At 53.6% G+C, this 23,511-nt stretch overlaps 1 protein-coding gene across 3 annotated transcripts in view; it reads right to left on the reverse strand.

Moving 5' to 3' along the window:
* Positions 1–8,551, reverse strand: part of RNF24 (ring finger protein 24) — a 30,045-nt gene extending 21,494 nt beyond the window's left edge. The window contains exons 1-2 of one of the 3 annotated variants that reach the window (XM_086611900.1): positions 8,532–8,550; positions 1,326–1,407 (exon numbers count right to left, since the gene is read on the reverse strand). The gene's annotated coding sequence lies outside the window, so the exon portion shown is untranslated. Of the gene's footprint in view, positions 1–1,325; positions 1,408–3,758; positions 3,879–8,531 lie in introns of those variants that run through there. The other 2 variants (XM_086611899.1, XM_086611898.1) reach the window with 2 other exon arrangements.
* Positions 8,552–23,511: the final 14,960 nt, after the last annotated feature.

The raw sequence follows: 23,511 nt of genomic DNA on the forward strand, positions 1-23,511 counted from the left end.
GGACTCACTTAAAAAAAAAAAAAAAAAAACAAACAAAAAAGAGACTTTTGAGAGAGTTACTTAGAGTTTGTAGGTTTTTTGCAGCCGACCGCACAAAATCTGCTAAATATTTTCCGACCGCTTCAAGGCTACTGCAGCCTCTGCGGGCAGCGAAGCTAAAACACATGAGCGCAACTTTCAGTCATGTAGTAGTTTGCCGTCGGATCTTTACGAATTCCCGGGTGCTGAACTGCTCACTAGAAGGCAAAATATATGAGTGGCACTAACGAGTTGGCTTAGCAACAAGCAGGCAGGCTGCCTTGAATGTCTCTTTAAAGGTCAAGGTGGCACATGATGCCTGGGAGCCTTCGCATCCGAATTTTTACTATGAGTTAAAGATACTTCCAGCAAGTCTGGTTATTAAATCACCGCCTGGCACCGGGTAGCCTTTGTGCATCTTTTGTTTTAAACCCAAGACTTCCCTCCCTCTCAAATATCATGATCCTTCTTTCAACCCACTCCTACCCTTCCCCATCTTCACCGAAACGGTGGCATTCCAGGGGAAAACCTGCACCGAGAGGAAACGCCAGGAAAGCTCCTGCTGCCGTGGGGGATTTTCAGGTAGCGCCGCTGAGAAGTATCGTTGAAATTCAGCAGAAGTCGGTTTTCCTCTGCTCCGCGGGGGCTGCCATGTTAAATCACATTTGGATTCACAGTACAAGGCTGCTAAAATACCACCGCGGCGGCTATTGGCACAGTTCAATGAAAACGCCACGGCCTCATTAGTATAGTGGAAATTATGAGCTTCTCTTTGTATATATCTAAAAGCTTGCCTCTGAAAGTATATTGGGTCAGGGCCAGAAATTCCTGGCTTGGAGCTCCTACTGCTCGGCAGTTTGGGATTGCCTGGCTCACACAGGTCAACCAACTGACTGCGCAGCCATCGACCCGGGAGGAAAAGCATTTAAAAAAAAACCCTGCAGCGAAAGGCACAAGGCTGCGTTGCAAGAGGAGGCAGAGTAACGGGGTCTGAACTAAACCTTCCTCCACGTTAGCTCTGTGCGTGGTTTTCCTCATGAGCTGGCCTAATGAAAGCACAGGTTATAATTGAGAGGATGCAGGAATGTGGGATGCGTGGAGTTTCATCCCACTCCCAACAGCCAAGGCGAGAGCATCCCATCGACCCGAAAGCACCGTTCCCCTCTGGGGATGGACCATGAAAGCCCGAATCCTTTGCAACAAGGGGCGACCTTGTGAAATAACATCGTTTTCAGGATCTGCTCATCTCGGTGTGTGATTTTGCAAGTCTCCATCAAGGAAAGCTTTCGGGTCAGCTCCCTACTTACCCGCACGGGTGCCGCAACGCAGCCAAGCCACGCAAACCCAACGTATCTGCCGAACGGTTACTGTGGTTTGCTGCCAGAGATGCTGGAAAAAAGAAAAAAAATACACCCTAATATTGCACAAAGAGTCAGACAGAGAGCGAGGGAGAGGATAAAGATATTGTTTTTAAATGCTTTGATTTGCAAAGACTCCTATGTATCGGTTCAGGTCTTAGGAATAGCACAGAGATCCCCTTTTAAAACACAGCGATGACGTTATGCAGCCTAGAGAGTTTAAAAGAGAGGGGGGAAGAAAAAAAACCAGGCTCAGCTAATCCTTGCAATTTTATAAGCATCTGAGACACTAATCCGTTGATCTCATCGAAAAGGATTAGAATTACTCCCTCACCAGTAAATTTAAGAAGTTTTCGACCAGATGTAAACAAAAGCGGAGCGCAGCCTGCAGAGGCAGCTGCCACACAGCGAGTCCTTGACGAGAAATCCTCATCAGGGCTGGTTTTGGGGTGGAAAAGGGGGAATTTCTATCCCAGTGCTGTGAAGGATCATCTGGAGCAATGTCAGTGTCCAAGGCGAGCCCAGTCAGCTTGTCCAGCTGCAGCCGAAAGGTGGGATCCCATCCCGGACAAGCATCCCACTGGAGCATCACAACTCATTTTTGGGGTCCCACTCTTATGGGAATGATGCACCAGCTAAAAAAAAAAATACCATCCCAAAACCTCCGACTTGTTCTGCATTGGCTGAGGAAAACATTATTTTAATAGTGAGGAAAAAAAAGGGCAAATTTCTAAGCAGCCAATCGGGTAATTCACAGGAAAGCCGAGTTTTGCGCGGCCTCGCAGCAACCTTCGTCTGCACAGCTTTGCGTTGTGAAGGTGGAAAAATAATTCTCGTGTGGCACCTGCTGCTATGCTGGCAACGAATAATTTCTAATATTAAAGAAGAAATTAGTTGATTTAGAAGATGAAGCAGGCAACGTGCAACCTGGGTTTTGATACCAACCACAGGTCGCTTCTAAGTTTGATGTTCTGGCTCTTACAAGAAACATTAATAGCTGAAATAAATCAAAACCTAAAGGAGGCTTCGGGCCAAAAGGATTCAGGTGATCTTTTAGTGAGGAAAAGACACTCTTGCTAGAAAAAGAAAAGTTTTCTAACAAAGAAAGTAAACTTTTGTTGGTGCTTGCTTCTTCCCTCGTTTAAATTCTGTCCAAAAAAGAAACCAAAAGAGATTTAAGTTTCAACCTCAGTTTAAACCAGGACTCAAACTCATCGGTGCTTGTCTTAAAAACACTCCTTTCAGAAATGGTTGATGGGAGAGCAGCAGAATCCCTTTTCTCCAGCCCATTTTAATGGGGTACGATACTTTTTTTTTCCTCCTTAGGCAGAGAAAAACATTCTCTCGGCTTTAGGAAAACACTCGCCATCCCCGCGCAGCTCAACTCCCAACTCCCTGCAATGCTCCTGCTCCCAGCTTTAGCACCCAAGGCTCCTCCAGACTGGAGTAAACCACCCAACGTCAGGCTCCAATCCCATCCCTCTCACCCGGCTCCAACGCATCCCACCCGTTTGCCATCACCACTCTGACCCACTCCTCCTGCCGCATCCACGGTAGATGTAGGGTGGGAAGGCGCTGCAGGAGCTGCGAGGGGGGAAGACGGAAGGGGAAAGCCTCGAGGGTGGTCGGGAACACATGACAACTCTCCCAGGCAAAGCCACAGCTGAGGAAACGATCCATTTTTTCTGCTTTTACTCCAGAAGCACCGCCCCCAAAAGATGCTCAGCGCACGATGTGGGGATGTTGTGGGTTTTTTCCGGTGCGGATGCGAAGCGAGGCTGGGGTGGAGGGCTCAGCTGACAGACAGCCGACCAGCACCAGTGGACAGGCTCCAGCCAACTCTCGGGCAAGATTATCACAATTTATTCAGCCACAAAACCACCCAACGCTGCACAATCCCGACCCGCCTTGGATGGCCACGGCCGTCATGTGGTCTCCAAAAGCCTCATCTTTTATTTCAGATGCCAAGAGAGTGAGATGCTGGGTCTTAATCCAGCACTTCTCAGCTAAAAAGCGAAAGAAAACAAAACAAAACAAAAAAAACAACCTCGAAGCTGCGTTAATAACCAACGAGCCAGGAAATCGCCCCAGGGGAAGCCCAGCCTGGCAACGGGTTGTTACGCAGAACAATAGAAAAATGAATCTTTAAAGCACCGTGGAAATATCTGCCTGCTCGCGACAAAGCTCTGCGTGGAGAGAAGTTTAATTCAATCCTGACGGTACGCCGGCAGTTTAATTCCATGCAGGCTGCAAAGCACAAAGAGCCTGGGCGGGGGGCAGGCACGACGGATGGATTTGGTTTAGTCGGAAGCCATCGGGTGGGAGACTGTGCTCCCTCCCACCCCGTTTTGATGGGCAATTTGACTTCAACCATTTTCTTACCTGCTGGGCTGCTCCTCCTGGCTTCAAACGGACCGACTGAAGAGCCAAAACCTCCTGCTTCCACGCTTGCGGATTCGCAGGACAGGAATCTGCACGGCTCTGGAGCTCTTATGTTTTCCTCTAAATACTCCTCCAAGTCAAGAAGCTGGGAAATTCCCACCCCACCCCGCCCCCACTACTTCCAGGCAGGGAGAGCGATAAGAGCCCAGAGGCGGCTGATGGCTCAAATCAGGAGGGCGGCTGCTCTCCACGCTCGGCACTTTCAGTTTCTCTATTGCAAACGTACTCCTGGCGTGGTTTCCTCTAAGGCACTTTGCGAGGCAAAAGCTGTATTAGCAGCACGATTAATCCTCCACGGGGATAAAAAAATAAATAAACCAGGAGAAGTTACTCCTGCTTGCTTCCTACAGTCACAGTCCTGGAGCTGAAAAAGCGACTGGCTGAAGGACTTCCCTGCCTGGGCTTCCCGCAGCCCAGCCCTCGCTCCTCCTCCTGCTTCTCAGCGTCTCAACCGCTTTTTCCGAAGGCCGATCCAGTTTTAGCTCCAGCGTCGGAGCAACCCGAGACCTCACAGCCTTCGGCTACGCCAAGGCAGCTGCTCACAGCTAATTTGGTCCGTGGGCTATGGCATCCGGCTCCTGCCACCCATCCACGCATCAGCATTAAGACTTTTTGCTTCTCTCAGAGCAGCGAGGTTGTCCATCCTCCCCAAGTGTGTCTTCTCCTCTCCTGCCACTGCCCATCCCTACCTTGGAGGCTTCGCAGCCGCTCCATCCTCACCGCCAATGCTATTGCTGGCATCCTTTCGAGGTGCCTTGGATGGCTCCTCTTTCTTCTCCTCTGGCATCGTAATCAGCAATCAGCTCATTAACAGGACACAGGAGCCCTTGACTCATGGTTGGAACTGTTTCAGTTTACTTTTTTTTCTTTGATGGAGATTAAATGTGCCAGACAGGTAAAAAAATGAAACATTGGATGGCCTGTGTCATCGCTCGGGGAGGGAAAAACATCTGTAAACGATGCAGTTTATCTCTGTCCATCTCTATCACAAAATGACCTGGGTTTTGCATCCTCTCCTTGAGCATGTTTTCGATGGAGTCACCTGCAATTTCTCAACCAAGCAAGAGGCACGCACTGGGGTCAGACACGGCTGAGCTCTCTCGCAGATAAGCCCCAGATAAGCCCCGTATCGCATCATCGGTGATGTAATTTTGAAGTGCTGTCAGTGAGTCAGGCTGGGGACGCGGGCAGGACGGCCACTCCCAACGCAACACTCCCGACACAACGTCTGAGCGGCTTTGGGGAAACAATGCTATGAAGGGACAGAGGGAGGGAAGTCTACACAAAGTAGATGTTATCTTATGTCAACAGCACTCAGCTTTATGATGAATGATCTCAGGAAACAAAAATAAACAGAATCGCAGCTCAGCAACACCAACCACAGCCGAGACTGAGACACCGGAAGACCACGAGAAGCTTCAAACCCCCAAAATCACCCTCTAGGCTTTGACGTCGATGGTTCCAAGGTGGTTGAAGACCACCAGAAGCATCTGTGCCTCCCACCCCTGCCTGAGGGATGGGGTTGCTTGAGTTTTCTGTGCAGCTGGGTGAAAGAACAAGAGTTTATCCCAGGGGGAGAGGACCTTGTCTCAGCCATTGCCGAAGTGTTTCAGGTCACAGTGGTGGGAGGAGGATTTGTTGAGCGTGCCCAGCCGTGCCTCTCTCCACCTGTTCAACATCCAGGTGCTGTTTCACTGCTACGAGCGAATCACTTGCAACATATCTTCTGCCATATGGCCAACGTGGAGGCAACGGCCAGGCTGTTGGGAGGGATGACCTAAGAGGGAACATGTGGAGAGGCGGTCCGTGAGCACGAAAGCCCTCCCAGAAAAAGCCAGGTGTCCTCATATCATCCAACATATCATTTAGTCCAGGAGATCAGCTGGAAACATCAGTCCTTCTTGGGTAAAACCTCCAGACTCAGGTCAATCTTGCTATCTGGAGACAGCCCACAAGCAGCTCTGCAGCTTCCTCACCACATAACCCTCAACCTTCTTATCACCTACTCCTCCCTCAGGACATAGCCAGGACCATCTTCCGGCCAACAACATTAGCAACTAGCGATCATTTCCCACTTGCACATACGCTCTTGCTTATTTGAAGGTCAAACAGATCCCACAACACCCACAGCAGGTTGACCAAGGTGTCCTTCACAGCTGGCCCATCACAACAGGTATCTCCAGTTAAATTTGGAGGCAAGCAGACCAGAGACCAGGCTGTACAAGCAAGAAGTGCTACCAGGGCTTACCCACGTCCATGGCTTGTCCCCCAGATCTGAGACGGCCTCGGACTAAACAACATCACCAGTGACCCAATGAGCAGATCTAGAGCATCCAAACCCAGCTAGAGATGAGAAGGAAAGTCCTGGCCAGCAGGCAAGGCTTGGCACAAACGTTTACCAGGCTGAGCAGAGGACAAAATAAGAAAACCTGAGCTGAGCTGGTGGTCAGATGTCATCAGATGGAGCTTTGGGAGGCTGTGGAGGGGATTTCGTTCAACAACAAGATCAGGAGACCCAGAAGGTCATCCTTACCCTCATCTCCAGCAGCAGCTCCACCAACCTGCTCAGGACCAGGACCTCCATCCTTCCTGGCTGTTTTCAGCATCAGGGCTAGAAGGATTTCTCCTCCTTTTTTTTTTTTTTTTTCCCCCTCATTTTTAAATACCTCAAGTAGTGCATTTTTGGGTTCCTCTCAGACTGCCCCCGAGTATTTCTTCTGTCAGGGGCCATATTCTGCCGTCAGTTATTGAAAGCAAAGGCTTGTTATTTTTCCAGGCCAAGGGCCAAATTTGTATTTAATTTTTGCTCCAGATGGCAAAGCACTCTAGACGCATCGGCTGGAGCATCTAACCTGTATGAATAAAGTAATAGAGCAAATAACCTGATTTACTCAGGGGCTGTTTGACATGCTCGAGGTAGGTCTGTTTACACTTGTCATAAAAAAGAAGCATTAATATGAATTCAGGCTACGGTCTCGCTATCAAACCAAACACTCATGGGAACTGAAACAACAATAGGCATCTAAAAATAATAACAATATTAGAACTCGTAATTTACTTTCTCAGAAGTCAAACATCAATAAAAAAGGTTTATTTCAGCCATCAAGACAGTCAGGTCTGAGCCTGGACCTGGGTTTTGTTCACCTTCCTCTGTCCTCACTGGCCCCAAGGCCACTGTCAACACCAGGTCATGCAAACCGGGGTCGAACTTCTCCTACAAGCAAGGAGGAGGGATGGTGAACCCGGATTTTAGCAGGTGCTGCTGAGAGCTGATGGCCCTGCTCACCGGAGGAGACGCGAGGAGGACACAAGAGGACAACCACGAGATGCTCCAGTTATGCTTCTGGCTAATTCACCCTGTTTCTAGGAAGCTGTCGCATCCCTCCGGCACAGCCTGCAGCTGGGATATGTTCTCTGCAAACCACATCACCCAAAGTAACCCAGAAAAAGTGGGAAAAAAAAAACCACGAAATGTGAGTAGTCGGTTTATCTGCCTGGGCACATGAAATGCCGCACAAAATCAGCTGAGCCCGCGAACGGCTGGAAACAAAGGGACAGGGGTGGGTTTTGTGCTTGCTTTGCTCCGTTCAGAGCATCCTCAGGCTTCGAGAGCCTGTCCTGGCAGCAGCCGAGACAAAGGAAAGCCAGGAGCTGTCGGCAGGAGCCAGCCAGGGAAAAGCGGGGCGAGGAGGCACCCGCATCGCCCTTCCCAGCAGCCACGGAGCCGGGTTCGCGTGTTGCCGAACACGTTATACATGGCAGGAAACTCGAGATCAAAGGAGAGGAGCGTGCCAGAGCAAGATGTCATCCAAACCTCCTGCCAAAGGTGCGCAAGGGAGGAGGGAAATAACCCCCAGACACACACACTGGCACATCCAAAGGATCCAGCACCCCTCGTTGGCGCACAGGGTGACCAGACCCACAGAGATGCTCTCCTCCGCACGTCCAGGCTAAAACAAAGACAGGCTAAACTAAACAAACAAAAAAAAAAAAACCACAAAAAACCAAAAACCCCAGGAGGTGCATTTTTACCCGTCGGTTTTCAGTCCCATGGGACCCACGTACGTCCCCTGCCAACGCGGGCGAAGCGGCAGCTGCTGGGAGGGCTCCGTACGTGCCCGCACGGCAGGAACAGCGGCCCTGCACAGCTCCGAGAAGCAGCTTCTCCCACCTCTGGGTGGGTTTTTTTAAGCTGAAGAAATCCACAACGTCCCGTCTTGGCTCCAGGACAGCCAGAGGGGACGTGCCTGCACCCAAACCGGCAGCTCCTGGGAACAGGGTGTCCCCGGGGTGGGACCCCCCCAGGAGCTCCCCCTCCTAAAGGGGGTCCAGGTGGGACAGGCGCTGGGCGGGGACACGTCCCCCGTCCCTTCGCGCCACCCCACCCCTCTCCTCTGTCACTTTCGGGCGATGCAGCCCCAGGCCACGGTCCATCCGCCGCCGCCCCCTCCTCTGGGCCATCCCCTCTGCCTCACCTCATGGGTCTCAAGTGGAGACCTTATGACACCTCCATGGGGCTGCCGGCCGCCCCAAAGGCACGGCCCGGTCACCCTGAGGAGACCCCCCTTTCCCTGCGGCCCCACAGCGGCCTGAGGTGCTGAGGAGGGGGTGTCCCCGCCCCAGGCGAGACCTGAAGGAGGGACCCTGCCCCACACAGCGGTGCACGGAGAGGGGGTACCCGGTCCTCCCGCCCCGCCGCCACCCCGCACTCACCCGCCGCTGTCCCGCCGAGGCTCGCGCCGCCCGCACTGCCCGGCGGCGGGGACGGACCCGGATGGAGGCGGCCCCGCCCCGCCCCGCCCCGCCCTCGCCCGGCGGCGGGCCCCGCCCCGCCGCTTCACCGGCCGCACTGCGCCTGCGCCACGCCGCGCCCCGGGGCGGGGCGGCGGGGTGACGCCACGGCGGGGGGGCGAGCTGTGGGGGCGTCTGCGGACGGGGGGGGATGTGGGGACGGCGGGGGACACGGGGACGGGAGAGGGCACCGGGACGAGGGGGGACTGGGGACCGGGGGGACACGGGGAAGGGGTGGCAGCGGAGAGGTGACAGGGAGAGGTGCAGTGGGGACATGAGGTGACATCGCAGACGTGAGGTGGTGGTGGGGAGCGGGTGGTGGTGGGGAGGAAGATGGTCCGGGGGGTGGTGGCAATGTGGCCACGAGAGGTGGCGCAGACGGGACAGGAGGTGGCACCGGGGAGGTGTGTGCGCGGGCACCCTCCTGCTCGGGTCACCTTCGCCAGCAGCCACACCCGGCCGGCTGCGCGGGGGAGACGGACCATTTCCTGTCCCCATCCCTGTCCCCATCCCCAGGGACTCGACGTCACTTGCGAGAGAAATGACATCACTCCCCAGTGCCGGGATGCCAGCTGGCTGACGTCACTTCATTGGGACGAGCTGTCGTTATCCTGAGGACAGCACATTGTCTCTTCCCACCCTTGGAAGACGATCTGGGCAGGCTGGAGGAGAGACACTGGCTCATACCTGCGCAGCGGGGGCTCTGCCCCCCGTGCAGCGGGAGCTGAGGGACGTCTGCTGCTACGGTGGCGGAGCTCAGAATCTCGGGTACATCAGTTATTCATCTCAACCTTGTCAGAGCTCCTCACAAGGCTTGAGGCACTCGAGCTCGTCTGGAGGGTGATACTAACATGCAAGGAAAGTCTTATCTTCCTTCTTATCCGAGCACTGGAGCACCTCTGCTATGGAGACAGGCTGAGAGAGTTGGGGCTGTTCAGGCTGGAGAAGAGAAGGCTCCGGGGAGACCTTCCAGTACCTGAAGGGGCTACAAGAAAGCTGGAGAGGGGCTTTTGACAAGGGCAGGTAGTGACAGGACAAGGGGCAATGGCTTTAAACTGAAAGAGGGGAGATTTAGATTGGATCTAAGGAAGAAATTCTTCATTGCGAGGGTGGTGAGGCACTGGCACAGGTTGCGCAGAGAAGTTGTGGCTGCCCCATCCCTGGAAATGTTCAAGGTCAGGTTGGATTTGAGCAATCTGGTGTAGTGGAGGGTGTCCCGGCCCATGGCAGGGGGGTTGGAACTAGATGATCTTCAAAGTCCCTTCCAACCCAAACCATTCTATGATTCTGTGATTCTCCTTTCCCAGGAGAAGGGAAGGCAAGGCCAGATCCGACAGTGGGCAAGCCGAGGAGAGGCAGCAGGGCTGTAATTAGCTGCGAGCCTGTAACGAGAAACCCATGAATACAGTTCATCTGTGGTGTTTCCATCTCTCAGCCCCACGCACCGGGTTGTGCCGTGGCAGCAGCTGCGTCCCAGTGAAATCTGATGGCCTCCCAGTGACGTGACGGTGGGAAATTCCTCCTACAGCTGGGGACTGACGCTGCTTTCCTGCCGCCCCTCTCTCCCGGGTCTGCAGAGAGCTGAGGAGTGGGGGACCCCCAGGCACTGGGAGAGCATGGACTAACCCCAGCTGCCACCTCGGCCCCCTGTCAGCGGGGAAAGGCAGCAGGATGCCCCGATGACGGGTGTTGTGGGAGGACTTGCAGCATCCTTGAACACGACACTGGCCCTGACCTTGGCATGCCTGAGCAATGAGACAGGCAGCCAGTTCGCTGGATGTTTTCACCGAGCGAAGCCTTATTCCCGCTGTGGGAATCCCCGCTCTGCATGGGAGGGATTTGCCTGAACATGCTGGAGCTGACTTTAGCTGGGACTCCTGGTGTCGACAGAGAGACTGCGGAGCCAGGGCCCTGCGGGGACCCACAGTCAGCAGCTGACAGGATGAATTTGGGAAGCAAACGCACTAGGAGATCAGGTTTTTCGCTCTTCCCATGCAACCAGCCCTCGGCACACCAGGGCGAAGCCTGGAGCCGCAGCCGGTGGAGAGGAGAGCTGCTGGCCCCACACGCAGCCTTCGTCCTTGGCACATCCTGGAAAGAAACTCATCTTTCTTGTAGGGCACAGAAATGGATGGAAACGTCTCTGTTTCCTAGCCCGGGCGGTGGCTGGGGTGGAGTTAGGACACGGCAGGCTGCGGTGATGCATGAAGGCGAGCGATGCGCGGCCTCTCATCACACCGCCTCCTCTGCGATCCGTATTCAAGGAAGAGCGAGTTTGGCCCTGAAGAATAAATCGTTATTCTTGAGCTGGTCAGTGGAGCCAGCACAGAGCTGCGGGGCTGTATACTGGCTCCAGAGCCTTGCCAGGCTGGAGACGGAAAAATGGTCCAGCCCAAATTTGCTGGCATGGTTTGGGCAGAGGATGCTGCCAGCTGGATGGTGCGTGAGCACAGGCTTTCCACGGATCCGGACCGGTCTCATGGCACAGCCCTGCTCACTGTCACTGCAGTCCAGGGACACACAGGTCAGGGTGTCCCTGCAGGTGGCTCCTCTGGGAGCTCTGCAGGGATTGATGGCTGAGGGATTGGGCTGCGCTGGAGAGGGGGTCTACGTGTGAGAGAGTAGGACTTCGGCTCAGTTTGACCGACCGTCAGGGACCAGAGGGAGCTGAGAACTGGCATGCTCGGTGCGTGGCTCCTTAAACACCACTTCTGGCTCTCCTGAGCTGCTGGGACCTGAGAGGAGATGACATCCACCCCCGAGAGGTGACAAAGACAGGGATAAAGGAGTTCAGGGTGCAGGTGGGAATGGGGCTGTGACATTTCACCAGAGGGAGAAATTGCCTGGAAGACAAAAAAAACCCAAACAACAAGCTGGCCCTGCAGGCAGGGTCCTTCTGCCTCTGGGCATCAGCTCTCTGCGAGGGAGGATGGCCAGGATGGTGGGGTAGCCGTTGGGACTCCCAGGGCCAGCACAGGGCTCCTGGTCACAGCCCTACACGCAGGCTCTGCTGCCATTCGTAGCAAACGGCTCCCTGTGATGTACTGTCCTCCCTGCCTCAGTTTCCCCTTTGGGAAATGCTGCTGCCTCTGTGGGGCTGTGGCCGAGAAAGTCTCTTTGGTGGGAGAGGAAGTATGGGATGAGTGGTGTCCTGCCTGCGGCTTGGTGATGTGAGGCTTGCGGGACGGAGGCATCCAAAACCGGCTTGGTTGGGGGAGCGGGGACGCATCTCTGAGCTCTGATTCAGTGCCCTGACTGTGGAGGAAACCACACTGTTCACTTTCCCCTGCTCCATGTGATCCTGCTAATAACACCCTGCTCCATGTATGAGAAGATCCAGTTTTTCCTACTCGATGAGTGAAGGCAGCTGAGATCCAGCACGGCTGCATGCCCAGACCTTACGGCAGGGAGATGGGGTGATAAGGGAGGGTGGGTCTGTGTCGTTGGGAAGGTGGAAGATGTCTCCTTTCTCCTCTCATTCCTCTCCAAGATGTTTTTGCTTCGTGGTAATCACCTATCCTTAGTCGTAGGAGGACTTGCAGGCAAGGTTGATCTCCATCGCTTCCTTCCATCCCATTGCAAAGCTTCTTCTGTGCTGCATAAGCATAGACCCCCCTGGCAAAATGCATAGAGCAGATGGAACAGAGGCTCTTCTGTGCAAGGGATCTCCTGCTCCTCACATAATGCACGTGATGCTCCTCTGCGCTGGTCCAGCCTGTAGAGATACCTCAAAGTCTTTATTCTGATTTTGGGGAGGAAGCAGGGGAGGTTAAGAACTTACTAAAGTAGCAGCTCATCTTTGAGAAGCTCTTCTCTTGACACATAAACCAAGCCAGCTGCAAAGCTCTCCTCCTAGCCCAATCCTGAGTTCAGGTGGTGCTGGACCACAAATGCCACCTCAGATCTGTTGTCATCCCAAGACAAATGGTGTGACATGGCCAGGGATGTGACCTGTGTGTCCTAGTGAAGCGAGTGGAGGCTGAAGTGATGGCAACAGCCGGGGAGCCTCCCCGACTTGCCACCTTCTGCAGCCTGTGAGGACCTCCTGCTCCTCTGAGGTTGCCTTGGGTGGATCATGACTGGGCTTTGGGACAGGGACAAGCTCTTTTCTGGTGGCATTTCAGCCTTGCTTGAGGGTAATGGCAGAGTTTTGGATTCCCCATGGTGAGTTAGACCTACATCCATCCATGCAGCTCAAGGAAAGCCATGGCCTGCTCCACGGGCATGGTGGACCCAGTGTGGTCTCAACAAAGAAGTGAGCTGGGTGAACCCCATGAGGTACCTGCACTTTTGGTGCTCTGAAGCTCTCTGAAAGCAAATGCTGATACCCACCTTGTCATGGCCCAAAGCTCTTCATTAGAGCGGAAAACCCCAAATTTGTCCAGCAGGCAGGGTAACACCGACCTCAGCAGGGCTTGGGTGTAATTTTCCCGATTGGGATGAAAACTGATGAGATGGCTGTGGAGAGAGATGTCCTCTCATTGCCAACACGGAGGAGACGGTGGGAGGTGTAGACGCGTAGTGTTACTGCTGCCTGGTGACACGTGCCCCCGCAGAGCCCTCCCCGGCCGCAGCAGGGGTTTCACAGGGATTTCAAGGGCTGATCCTTGGCTGAGGCCCCCGACGAAACAAGGCAGAAGAAGGTGTGAGTGGGTCTCACAGCAGGACTCCTGCTGGACCTTCCCTTCTCGTCACTGAGGTTGACCCTCTGGCTGTTTCCCTCAGGCTTTTCCCTGAGCCATGTTACTGGGTGAGGTCTATGCTGCCAAAATCTCAGCCCTCAGCCCATCTGCCAGCAGCAGAAGATGTGGTGGGGGCTCAACTCTGACAGCAGAAATTAACTTCAGTTATCTTAGCATGTGTCAGTGGTAGAGAGGACATAAAAACAGCCTACCTGGACCATCTATCCCCATCTCTTGTCTCTGCCTGGTCAAGGAGACTTTCATCCTCACCAGTCTGGCCAAGCCAATCATACAGGTGTTGTGGATGGGAGACCTGCTGGGCAGAGGAAGAGATGGGCTCCTGCAGACCATCCCCTTCACCAGTCCCAGCACCCATGGCATATTGCTGTCAGGACAGCTGGACACCTTCTCAGTCCAAGTCCAGCGCCTTTTCTGGAAACAGTCTCCCTCTTTCTGCCCCTTTTTTCCTTCTTCATCCATCATGACTGTTCTCCCCATGCCTTGCTTCCCCTTCTCTCTCCTTTCGCTCGAGGTCTATGGGGTGGCCTTGCTGGCCGATCTGAGAGGGACCGTGGCCAGCAGAGGACACTTGTTGGTGAAAATCAGGCATGTGCAGAGTGTGCCCATCCCATCTCTGCCTCCGAAGTGGGATGTGGAGAACCTCCCTCCACCCCTGCTGCAGCAGCATTGTCCAGCCAGTAGCACAGGCGTTGCTCCACGCTTGGGGTGCAGGATTGCTTTCTCAGACCTCTTTACCTCTTCCATGGCGTCAGCAGGACTTTGATTTTGCCCTTTGCCAGGCTGCTGTGGAGTGAGGTGGAGCAGGGCAGACTCTTCCTCTTCTTTGTAGTAGGGTGTGATTATCCGGGAGCTTTGACTCATGAATGACTTTGTGAGTCAAGGAGCAACGCTGCTTTTGCAGGGCTTGCCCAAGGGTGACCCACCTCCTCGCTCCTCGCACCCACCCAGGGCGATCGTGCTCTGAGCATCACGTCCAGCTGAACGAGCGGAGCAGGTATTGCTCCTGGGTGGCAACCCAAACCCCGCGGCCCTTCCTCTCTGTCGACGTGCCGCGGGGCTCAGCTGTGGAGCAGGATCCTACCAGTCCAAATAGCAAAGGGGAATTCAAGTAATCACTGCTCGCATCCATGCTGGGAAGAAAATGGGTTGGTGCCTGTTTTCAGGTGCTTGGAGGTGGCACGGCACAGCCTGTATCTGCATCCTCATCCTCCTGCTCTGCCCCAAACCATGCCGAGAATGTGCCAGGGAAAAATAAACAACCTGGATATTGCTGGGCAATGCTGAAAGCTTTAGCTGGGGGAGATATGGCTGTAGGGCTCAGAGCTACAGGCAGGGACTGATCCTACTGGGAGTGCCCAGCCCCTGGCATTTTAGGGTGTCTGGCTCGGCCCGGAGCTTGTTCCAGCCCAGTCAGGATGGAGAGACGATTGCCACGGGTGTTTTCCTACCACTGAGTTCAGGATAACTTTTCAAGTGCTGTCTTCTGGAGCAGGGACTGTTTGTTGGTGGATGCAGGCGGTTTCCTCTTGCTCCGGTAAACAGACCCTCATGGAGTCTGAGTGCCCTTGTCCTGTGCAGGATCCGGCACCGGCACAAGATGGACAGGCAGGGAGGAGCAGAGGATGCATGGCAAATGGAGAAGTGGGCTCAGGGCAGGTGGATGCGGCCCCAGTGACGGGCAGATCTGCAGAGGAGAGAGGACAGGACTGCTCCTCACCCTCGGTGATGTACGGACCGCAGAGGGATGAGGAGGGGGAATGATGAAGTGAGAGATGTCTTTGGAAAGAAAAAAAAAGAAACTATAAATAGTAAATGAGGAAGTTCCCTAAATGGAGGTCGAACTGGTTTGTCCAAGACAGCGCGTGCATCAGCTGCATGGTGAGTAATGCACAGAGAATGTGATGCCCGGCTGCACTGCGTAGGTGCTGCTGGGGCCACCACAGCCTTGTCCCATGGCTGGTGATCTGCCACGTCCCTGTTGGGGATGGGGCACCAGAGCTGGGAGCTGAAGGAGGGGAACCAAATTTCCCCTTATCTCATAGGAATGCACCCAAGCACAGGCAGAGAGTGAAACTGGCCGGGTCTTTGGTTGCAACCTCTGCTCATAAAACAAAATCCACCGAAACTGGACAATATGGGCAAGGGACACGCACGCAAGGCAGGACAAGAGCTCCTCCTGGCTCCAAGCCACGGTCCGTCTCTGCTAGTATCCGTCTGCTGGCCCAGACCAAGAGGAGCTGCTCGGGAGGAATGCAAGGCAAGGGCCAAGCCAGGGTAATGCTTTCCACATTATATTCTCTCGGTTTCCGGCAATTTGCTGCTTCGGGACTTCCCGAGCCAGAGGTTGTATCCATATCTTTCTGTTTAACAGCACTTGATGGACTCGTGGAGGGGGGGTGATCGCATGCACAGTATTTTCTTGGGAAAGAGAGTTGAAAAGTAAGAGCGAGCACTGGAGCAGACAGTTTTGTGCAGCCATGGTTCAGGCCCAGGGTTGCTTTAAATATAATAAATACCGCATGTACAGTGATGTAATTACCCTCCTCCTCCTCCTCCTCTTTGCCGGGTGTAACGTGGAGGGCTGAGCTGGATTCAGCCCCAGGGCCGGTGGGTTTCCACATGAGGCTGCAATATAAAACATCTGGAGAACATCAGCCGTAAAGAGACAGGAATGCTCGAAACTAGGAAGGGGTCCAAACTGCCCTTCGCAGACCCAGACGGTCCCACACGCACACACACACGCAGTCACACCCCGAAGCTCTGCCGGGGCTTCGGTCGGGATTTTGCGGTTAGGTGCATCTCATCCAGGAGTGTTTGGGTTTTGCAGAAGGGATCCATCCCAGGCAGGTTTTTGGGACGTGCTCAGTCATGAGTCTATGCGAGAACTGGAGTTTGCAACTCCTGTGATCTGCCACCTGCTCTGTCTCACCAGCATCTCCCTGAGACTCGGTGTTTTCAGGGATGTTACCCCCCTCCAAGCAGCTTTGTTGGAAAGAGAAGGTAATTCCCAGCTTACCCGGAGCAGCCTCAGAGAGCCCAGAGTGTTTTTGTTAAATAGCATTCCTTCCTCAGATCCTTGCAGTGATGCTTCAATTTGGGACCACACTTCATCAGCCAGGATTGGCTTAAAATTAGGCTGGGAAAAGCCTTGCAGCAGCAAGTAAATCCAGGGACAACTTTGCGTGGGGGAAAATTTCCCAGCGGGTGGAAATTGGAGAAGATCCACTTGTGCGTGGAGGTGATGGGGTGCTACCTGGCTTGTAGCATTTGGAAATAAGTCAGGACGCAGGTGGGCAGGGGCGCGGGATGTCCCCTGCCCCATGGCAGGTCAATAGAAGATGAGGATGATGTCATGCACGAGGGATGACAGCGTTTGGGAGGAATCAGAGGGGAGCTTGTGCGATGGACAACGTCAATGATCTCTGAGAGTGCAGGGCCACCACTGCAACGTCTAGCAGATGGAATGACCAGAGCTCTTCTGATTGCTTGATGGTTTTGTAGCTGAGAACACAGTATTTGGGAACCAGCACGCTCTTTTGGTGACCCTCCTGCCCCCCCATGTGAAAAGCGGGTCCTGCACAGAGCAAGCTTTAGGTAGCAAACGTGTGTGCAGAGCAAATAATTTCTATCCTGAATTATTTTTTTTTTTTTAAAAAAGGAAAATAAATTCCCTGGAGCCTCTGCACGAAATGACATCTCCAGCACTGTTCTCATGGCTACCACTGGCCCCAAGCTGGAGGGGCCAATTCACTTGCCTTTGCCACTTCTGCAAAAATCTGGGGAAGTGGTCATCAAACGCCTGCTCTTGTTGTGTGCTGATGAGAGGCAGATGGTGCTCCTCTGAAGTTGCCTTTAAGTCGGGAGCAAGGAAAGTCCCCACCCTTCATAGCGAATGTTGATTTACCTCCTGCAAGTATGGGCAGAGCTGTGACTCCTGATAGCATCGCCCGTCAGTAAACACGGAACCGGCAAAGCCTTCCCGTGAAGCCGGCCGAGCCTGGTTGAGAGAGCACGGAGAAAGAAACGCTAAACCCATCATCATCAAAAGCCACCCGAAACGGCTCTCCTCTAGTCCTTCCTCCAACGCTTGCCCTTCCAAAGGGGTTTTTTGGGGATTGTGGGTCTTGCCCTTTCTCAGGGACTGCTTGCCTTGTGGTTATAGGAAATATGGCCCCTGTTTGTAGGAAGGTGCAGTCCCTGCCCTGAGCATCTTCCACTTCCGGCTGCTCCCCTACCTGACATGCAAGGAGGGAGCTGAGGACTTGCTGGTTCAGTGATTCCTGCCCATGGGTCATTTCCAACCAGTTTTTCTCTTCCTGCACCTCCTCGTTGGACCTTGGCACCGAAGCACCCTGCAAACACAGTGTGCTGGCAGCAGCTTGATGAGATGGTCACCTCGACCATACGAGCTGAGCTTCTGGGTCTGCCTTTACACTCTCATGGGATTTTGCAGCTCCCAGAGCCATCATCACGCCCTTGCACCAAAACAGGGTCACAAGGGTCTTCCTATGCCACCTATGCACAACAGCTATGATGCTCCTGCAAAGCCTCCTTGGCCCTGGCCAGCCGTGGGGGGAACTGGGTTTTTTTCTGGAGGAGGTTGGCATCAGTGTCACATAGGGATTTGGAAATTTTTAAGGATCAAGTGAGGGATGCCGGTGGGAAGCGACAGAGCTGGGTTTGCAACGTGAGCCTGGTGAGAGAAACCCAGACGTCTCATTACCCCGTGCCATGGGAAATGATCCCAAGCGATCTCCCCCGAGGCCCTGTAACGGGAGAAGGTTATCTCCTCGCCAGGGATTAAAGCTGCTCACGCGGCAGTAAACCAACGTGCAATGACCCAGCTAGAAACAGCAGTGGGTGAGAAGGGAGAGGTGGGATCCTCCGCCAAAGCTCTAATTAAGACAGTTGTGCAAGGAGGCAGTAGACAGGGAGGTTGACATCCTTTGCTCTGCACCAGCTGGTCCAAGAAAATGGGAAAAAATGCAAGAGCCCAACTGCACCCTGAAATCATAGAATCATAGAATGGTTTGGGTTGGAAGGGACCTTCAAGACCATCCAGTTCCAATTCCCCTGCCATGGGCAGGGACACCTGCCACTAGATCAGGTTGCTCAAAGCCTCATCCAACCTGGCCTTGAACACTTCCAGGGATGAGGCAGCCATAACTTCTCTGGGCAACCTGTTCCAGTGCCTCACCACCCTCAGCGTAAAAAATTTCTTCCTTATATCTAATCTAAATCTCCTCTCTTTCAGTTTAAAGCCATTGCTCATTGTCCTATCACTGCACGCCCTTGTCAAAAGCCCCTCTCCAGCTTTCTTGTAGCCCCTTTAGGTACTGGAAGGCTGCTGGAAGGTCTCCCCAGAGCCTTCTTTTCTCCAGGCTGAACAACCCCAACTCTCTCAGCTTCCTCCAACACTCGCAGAGAAATGTCAGCTGGGAGCCCTGTGCCTCAGTTTCCCCAGGTGTAAAATGTGGGTGAAACCCCTTGAGGGGAATTTCCTTGCTCTTGGGTGGGCTTGGGGCTTCACAGACAGAGTGCTGGAGGAATGCACAAGGTGGTTTTCTTCGCTCTGCTGTGAAATTCTCCTGGAAACACCTCTCCAGCAGGAGAAATCCCAGCCCAGAAGCACCTTTGCAAAGTGGCAGTCGTGCCAGGAGAGGGCTTCACCCACTCCAACGTGCGGGTGGCCAGTCTCGTAGGGCAGGTGTGACACTGAAACTCTCCCCATAAACCCTCTCTGCACTTACCCTCCAGATAAATGAGGAGACTAGCGGAACCACAGCTTAGAAATTGGAGTCATTTCTGGGCGTAAGGAAACCCAGCTCACCACATGTCCACCCCCATGATGTCCCTGCCCGTCACCAGGCTAATTGGGGAGGCAAGGCTTCACCGGATCTCGTCTTCCTGGGCGGTACTGGGAGCAGCCCAGATAAGCTGCCACTTGTGTGATGCTCAGTCTTGCCCCAGTGGTGTTTATTTCTGAGCTTCATGACATCCTGGAAATGAATTAATCCTCTTTTGATAGCCAGGGAAACTGAGGCACGGCCCACTGGTGTGAGCTGTTCTCTCCAGAGACATCCGGCTTCGTAATGTTGTCCTTCTCAGGGCACCCGGTGATGGTCTTTCACATTGCTTTTGGGAATAGAGGAGGAAAAGATCAGCAGCTCCCATGGGAATTGTGTGGGACACCATCACATGGAAAGGAAGGAGCAGGAGGCCCTGGGAAACATATTGCAGCTCCCCAGAAATTGAAGAACTCAAGGTAAAAGCTTTGGCTTGAACTGGAGAGCAATATTACCTCTGCAGAGCAGGGCTGGGAGACCTGCAGCTCAATGCAAAGTTGTCCCAAAGCCTTGTGAGAGGCCAGTCTCACTGGGTTGACCTGGAAAATTTGGGATGTGTCTTCAGATTTTGGAGGCCGGCAGTGGGCAGTCATGTTGGGTACCCTCGCTCAGCATTTGGCCAACGTCCATCCTGAACCTGGCGGCTACAGAAGAGCCACCATGGGAGGCTCCAGAAGATGCTTTTCACCAGCTGTCCCATCAGCCCCAGGGAGAGCCAGGAGAGCTCATAGCGCTCTTCCAGCCTTCCCGTGGGGTAGCAGTTCTTAAACTGAGCATCTTTGGGATTATTTACAGTCGATGGAGAACGCTGGTCCCATGGAGGAGGCACCTGCCTCCATTCATGTGGCCGATGCTGTTTTGTGTGTGGGTAAGGAGTACTTGATCTGGGCAAAGCTTCATACACCTCTTGGCTGGCTGCCTTTCCCGTAAAACTGAGGTGCATCACGTCCAGCTGGCAAGCTGGTAGGGACCTTTGACTCAGCTGGACTTGGCTCCGGCTGTGAAACTTCAGCCCTGACCCTTTCAAATAGCTACTCTTCTTGCTGGAAGGAATTTGCTGGATGAACCTCAGGTCTCACTGTATCTTTTTATAACTCTGTTTGGGTGGAGAAAGCTGAGACACCACGTGAAAATCCCCACTGGAGAGCAAAGGGGTCCAGATGCTCCATTAAATGGTCAGTATGAGGCTGGCAGGGGACGCTGAGCTGAGGTCCCCCTCTGAAGGCACCACAAGGTGGGATACCACCAGTGGTTCTGCTACCACCTGCCTCTTGTTTTGGAGGGGAACAACCTCTTCCTCAGGGCCAGCAGCTCCCTCTGTCTCTCCTGTGCCAGGCTGGAGGCCACTGGCACGGCCATGAGGAGGGAGGAGGAGAGCGGGATGCTAGGATTAGGGGGATCTATTTCCATCTCTGCCCTTGACGCAACATGGAGCCCTGGACACCCCCAGGTGTTATGCAACTGCTTGGCATCAAAATGCCGACATCAGAGGCTTTAATTAGCAGCAGGAAGGTGTTTTGGGGACACTGCAGGTGGATGCTGTGCCAGCAGGTCCCCCTCCCCAGGGCTGGGATATAGCCTGGGAAGGGTGAGGTATCGCTGTGCCCCTCTGGCCCCGAAAGCACCCAACGGATGGTGCAAATGGCCAAAGCAACGTGTCCCTGACATGTGTGGGGTGCCCTCAGGGACTCGAGGAGCTTTATTCCTGTTTGGGTTTGTTTTTTTTTTTAGTGGCCTTCTCAGGTTTGTCTTGGGGATTCTGAGAGCCAACGGTAGGTTTTTGCATTTCTCAGGCAACACCAAGTTGAGGAGCGAGGCTGCCATTCAGCAGGTTGGAGAATGAGGCCAACAAGACCCTCATGAAATTCAGCAAAGACAAACATCACATCGCAGGACAGGCTGGACACCTGCAGAGCAGGACCTGGCACCACCGCAAGACCATGTCTGGAGACCATGTCCCATTTTGGGCTCCCCAGTCCAAGACAGACCTTGGTGTACTGGGGCCAGCCCAGCAGATCCACCACGCTGGCTGGGATGGGCTCAGCATAGCTGGGTCTATCTTCTCGGTGGGAGGGAAGGGGAAAGCCACAGCAAACCTCAACTGGGAGAAGAGGTCATCATCGCTGCCAATGTTCACTTTAAGGCAGGCATGAGCAAATTCTATCTATTTGCATACTGAGATCTATTTGCATATTGAGATAATGAATTCTTCCCAATGTCTTAAGAGGGCTATCCTGGTTGCTTTGCTCAGAGCCATCAGGAACGGAACATTTTCTTCTCTGCTTGGAGAAAAACACCTGCAAGGCTGGACACAATTCAACCCCAGGGGAGAAGAGAGGTTTGTTCCTGGTGCATCGTTCCGGATCACCTGCTCCATGGCCGCAGCAGAGCGATGCACACCCATAAATAAGGCACGTACAGCCTCAAGTCTGGTCACACTCATAACCACGATCTCATTTTGAAAGAACTGATGATGTGTTATTCCCCAATGAGTCCTTGTCCAAAGGTGATACAGCTCATCTAATTCTGCACCTCAGCTTGGCTTTTATGCTTCCTCGTGAGGAGGACTATTTCTTAGAGCTGTGGCTAAGACAGGACATTTTTGGCAGAAGTGTGCTTTTACTTTGGCATTCATCATTCCTAGACATTTATTTGCCTTGAAAGTCCCTGCAAAACATGCTGGGAGGATGGGCTGCCTCCACGTCCTTGACTCACCAGGCTCCCTACTTTCTGCTGGAAGTCACAAAGAGCCGGGAGGGACATTGTCTGCTCTGGTCAAACCATCTGATGGTGGATGCAAGAAAACCTGCATGGAGGTGGCAGGAACTCTCTGATGGTGGGGCTTTGACCATCCTGTGGTCACAGAAAATAGCGGGGGGATGACAATAACATCTGGAAATGCAACAGGTAACTCAGCAAAACACCCACCCAGCTGTGTCCCGAGGGGACCAGGGAGCAGGTGTGGGCTGATACCCTGTAAAATCTGAATTACCGATCTCCGAAGGGGCTGCCTTTGCTTGGGATGTGAAGCGGAGCTGAGGGCTGGGGATTTTCACGTTGTGATTTGGACTTGAGTGACGTGGGATGGGTGTTTTTGGTGGCCTGAGTGTTGATGGGATCCCCCGTGCAGCCGATTTCCAAAGCTGGGTCTGGGTGATTTCCAGCGTACGGCTGGTGGCCTAAGACATTGTCATCCTCTAGTGGCTATATCCAGTAGCACAGCAGTGCTGGTGCGGCGGAGACGCCGCCGGAGCCACAAATGCCAGGCAGGACATGTGGGCTCTTTTCCAGGAAGGTGGGTGTGTAAGGTTGGGAGGACCATCAAGAATGCTCCCCTTTCCCCTTCCTCCATCGGCAGCGAAGGTCGGGGGCAGCTTTTCTTGCCAGCAAATGGCTCGATGTCCATGGCATTGCCATTAGGCTTTGGAAACCTAAATCTACTTTGCCAGCGATGCTTTACTCAGAGACCAGCGCTTCGCCCTGGTCTGTGCCAATAGGACAAACGGGGTTGTTGCATTACCTGCTAAGTGTGGAGACAACAGCACTGCCCTGCTGAGTTTTTTAGTATGTTTACTCCATCATCATCTGTGCAGACTCTAGAGGGAGACTCAAACTCAGGCTTCACTGCGGGCTGGTCCATGTACAAGTCCTCATGTCCAGATTGATGTCTGCAGCTGACAGCGAGCTGCTGCATGGGCTACATGTCTTGGGTCTGGCTTTCCAAGGAAGGATGGATTTGGGGGCCAGCTACTAACTCTATTCATCCAGATAAATTCCTGTGGACTATCTGCAATGAGGATCTGTGCTAGATATGAACGTGAGATCACTGTCTTTGGGAAATTTTTGCCATTTCTACATTGTGGTCTTGGTGCTTCCTCCCCTTACTTCAGCCCCATCTTCAAAGTGTCCTTGACTTGAACCTACTACTTGGACCTATAACAGTGTGCAGGTTGTGTAGTGTTGGGGAGGACAGAAAACACCTTCGTTTCCTCCTTCTCAGTGGGAGAAAGTGTGTTGGGAGCTGCTCCAGGGACAAGGAGTTGCTTAGTGAGGGGTATAGGACCAGAGAGGAGGTTGCAGGCTGGAGATCCTGTGGACCAGGAGACAAGGTCACTGCAGGAGGGATGTACCCATGATGCTGTCTGAGCAGTGGGCAAAGTCAGCATCTGACCAAGGCAGAGGGAGATGGAGGAAGGGGAGATAAGGAGGTAAAAGGGTGACTTCAGCATCCCTTTGTCATTCCATCTGTCATGCTTAAGGGGCCTCTTGTTGCACCTTCAGGGATGGTGGAAGGATACTCCACTGCCTCTGTTGACCAGGTACCCTGAAAAACCAGTTGGAGGGCTGCAAAGC

The sequence above is a fragment of the Tauraco erythrolophus genome, chromosome 5 (assembly GCF_009769465.1).
Source record: "Tauraco erythrolophus isolate bTauEry1 chromosome 5, bTauEry1.pri, whole genome shotgun sequence".
In the NCBI taxonomy this organism is placed as follows: domain Eukaryota; kingdom Metazoa; phylum Chordata; class Aves; order Musophagiformes; family Musophagidae; genus Tauraco; species Tauraco erythrolophus.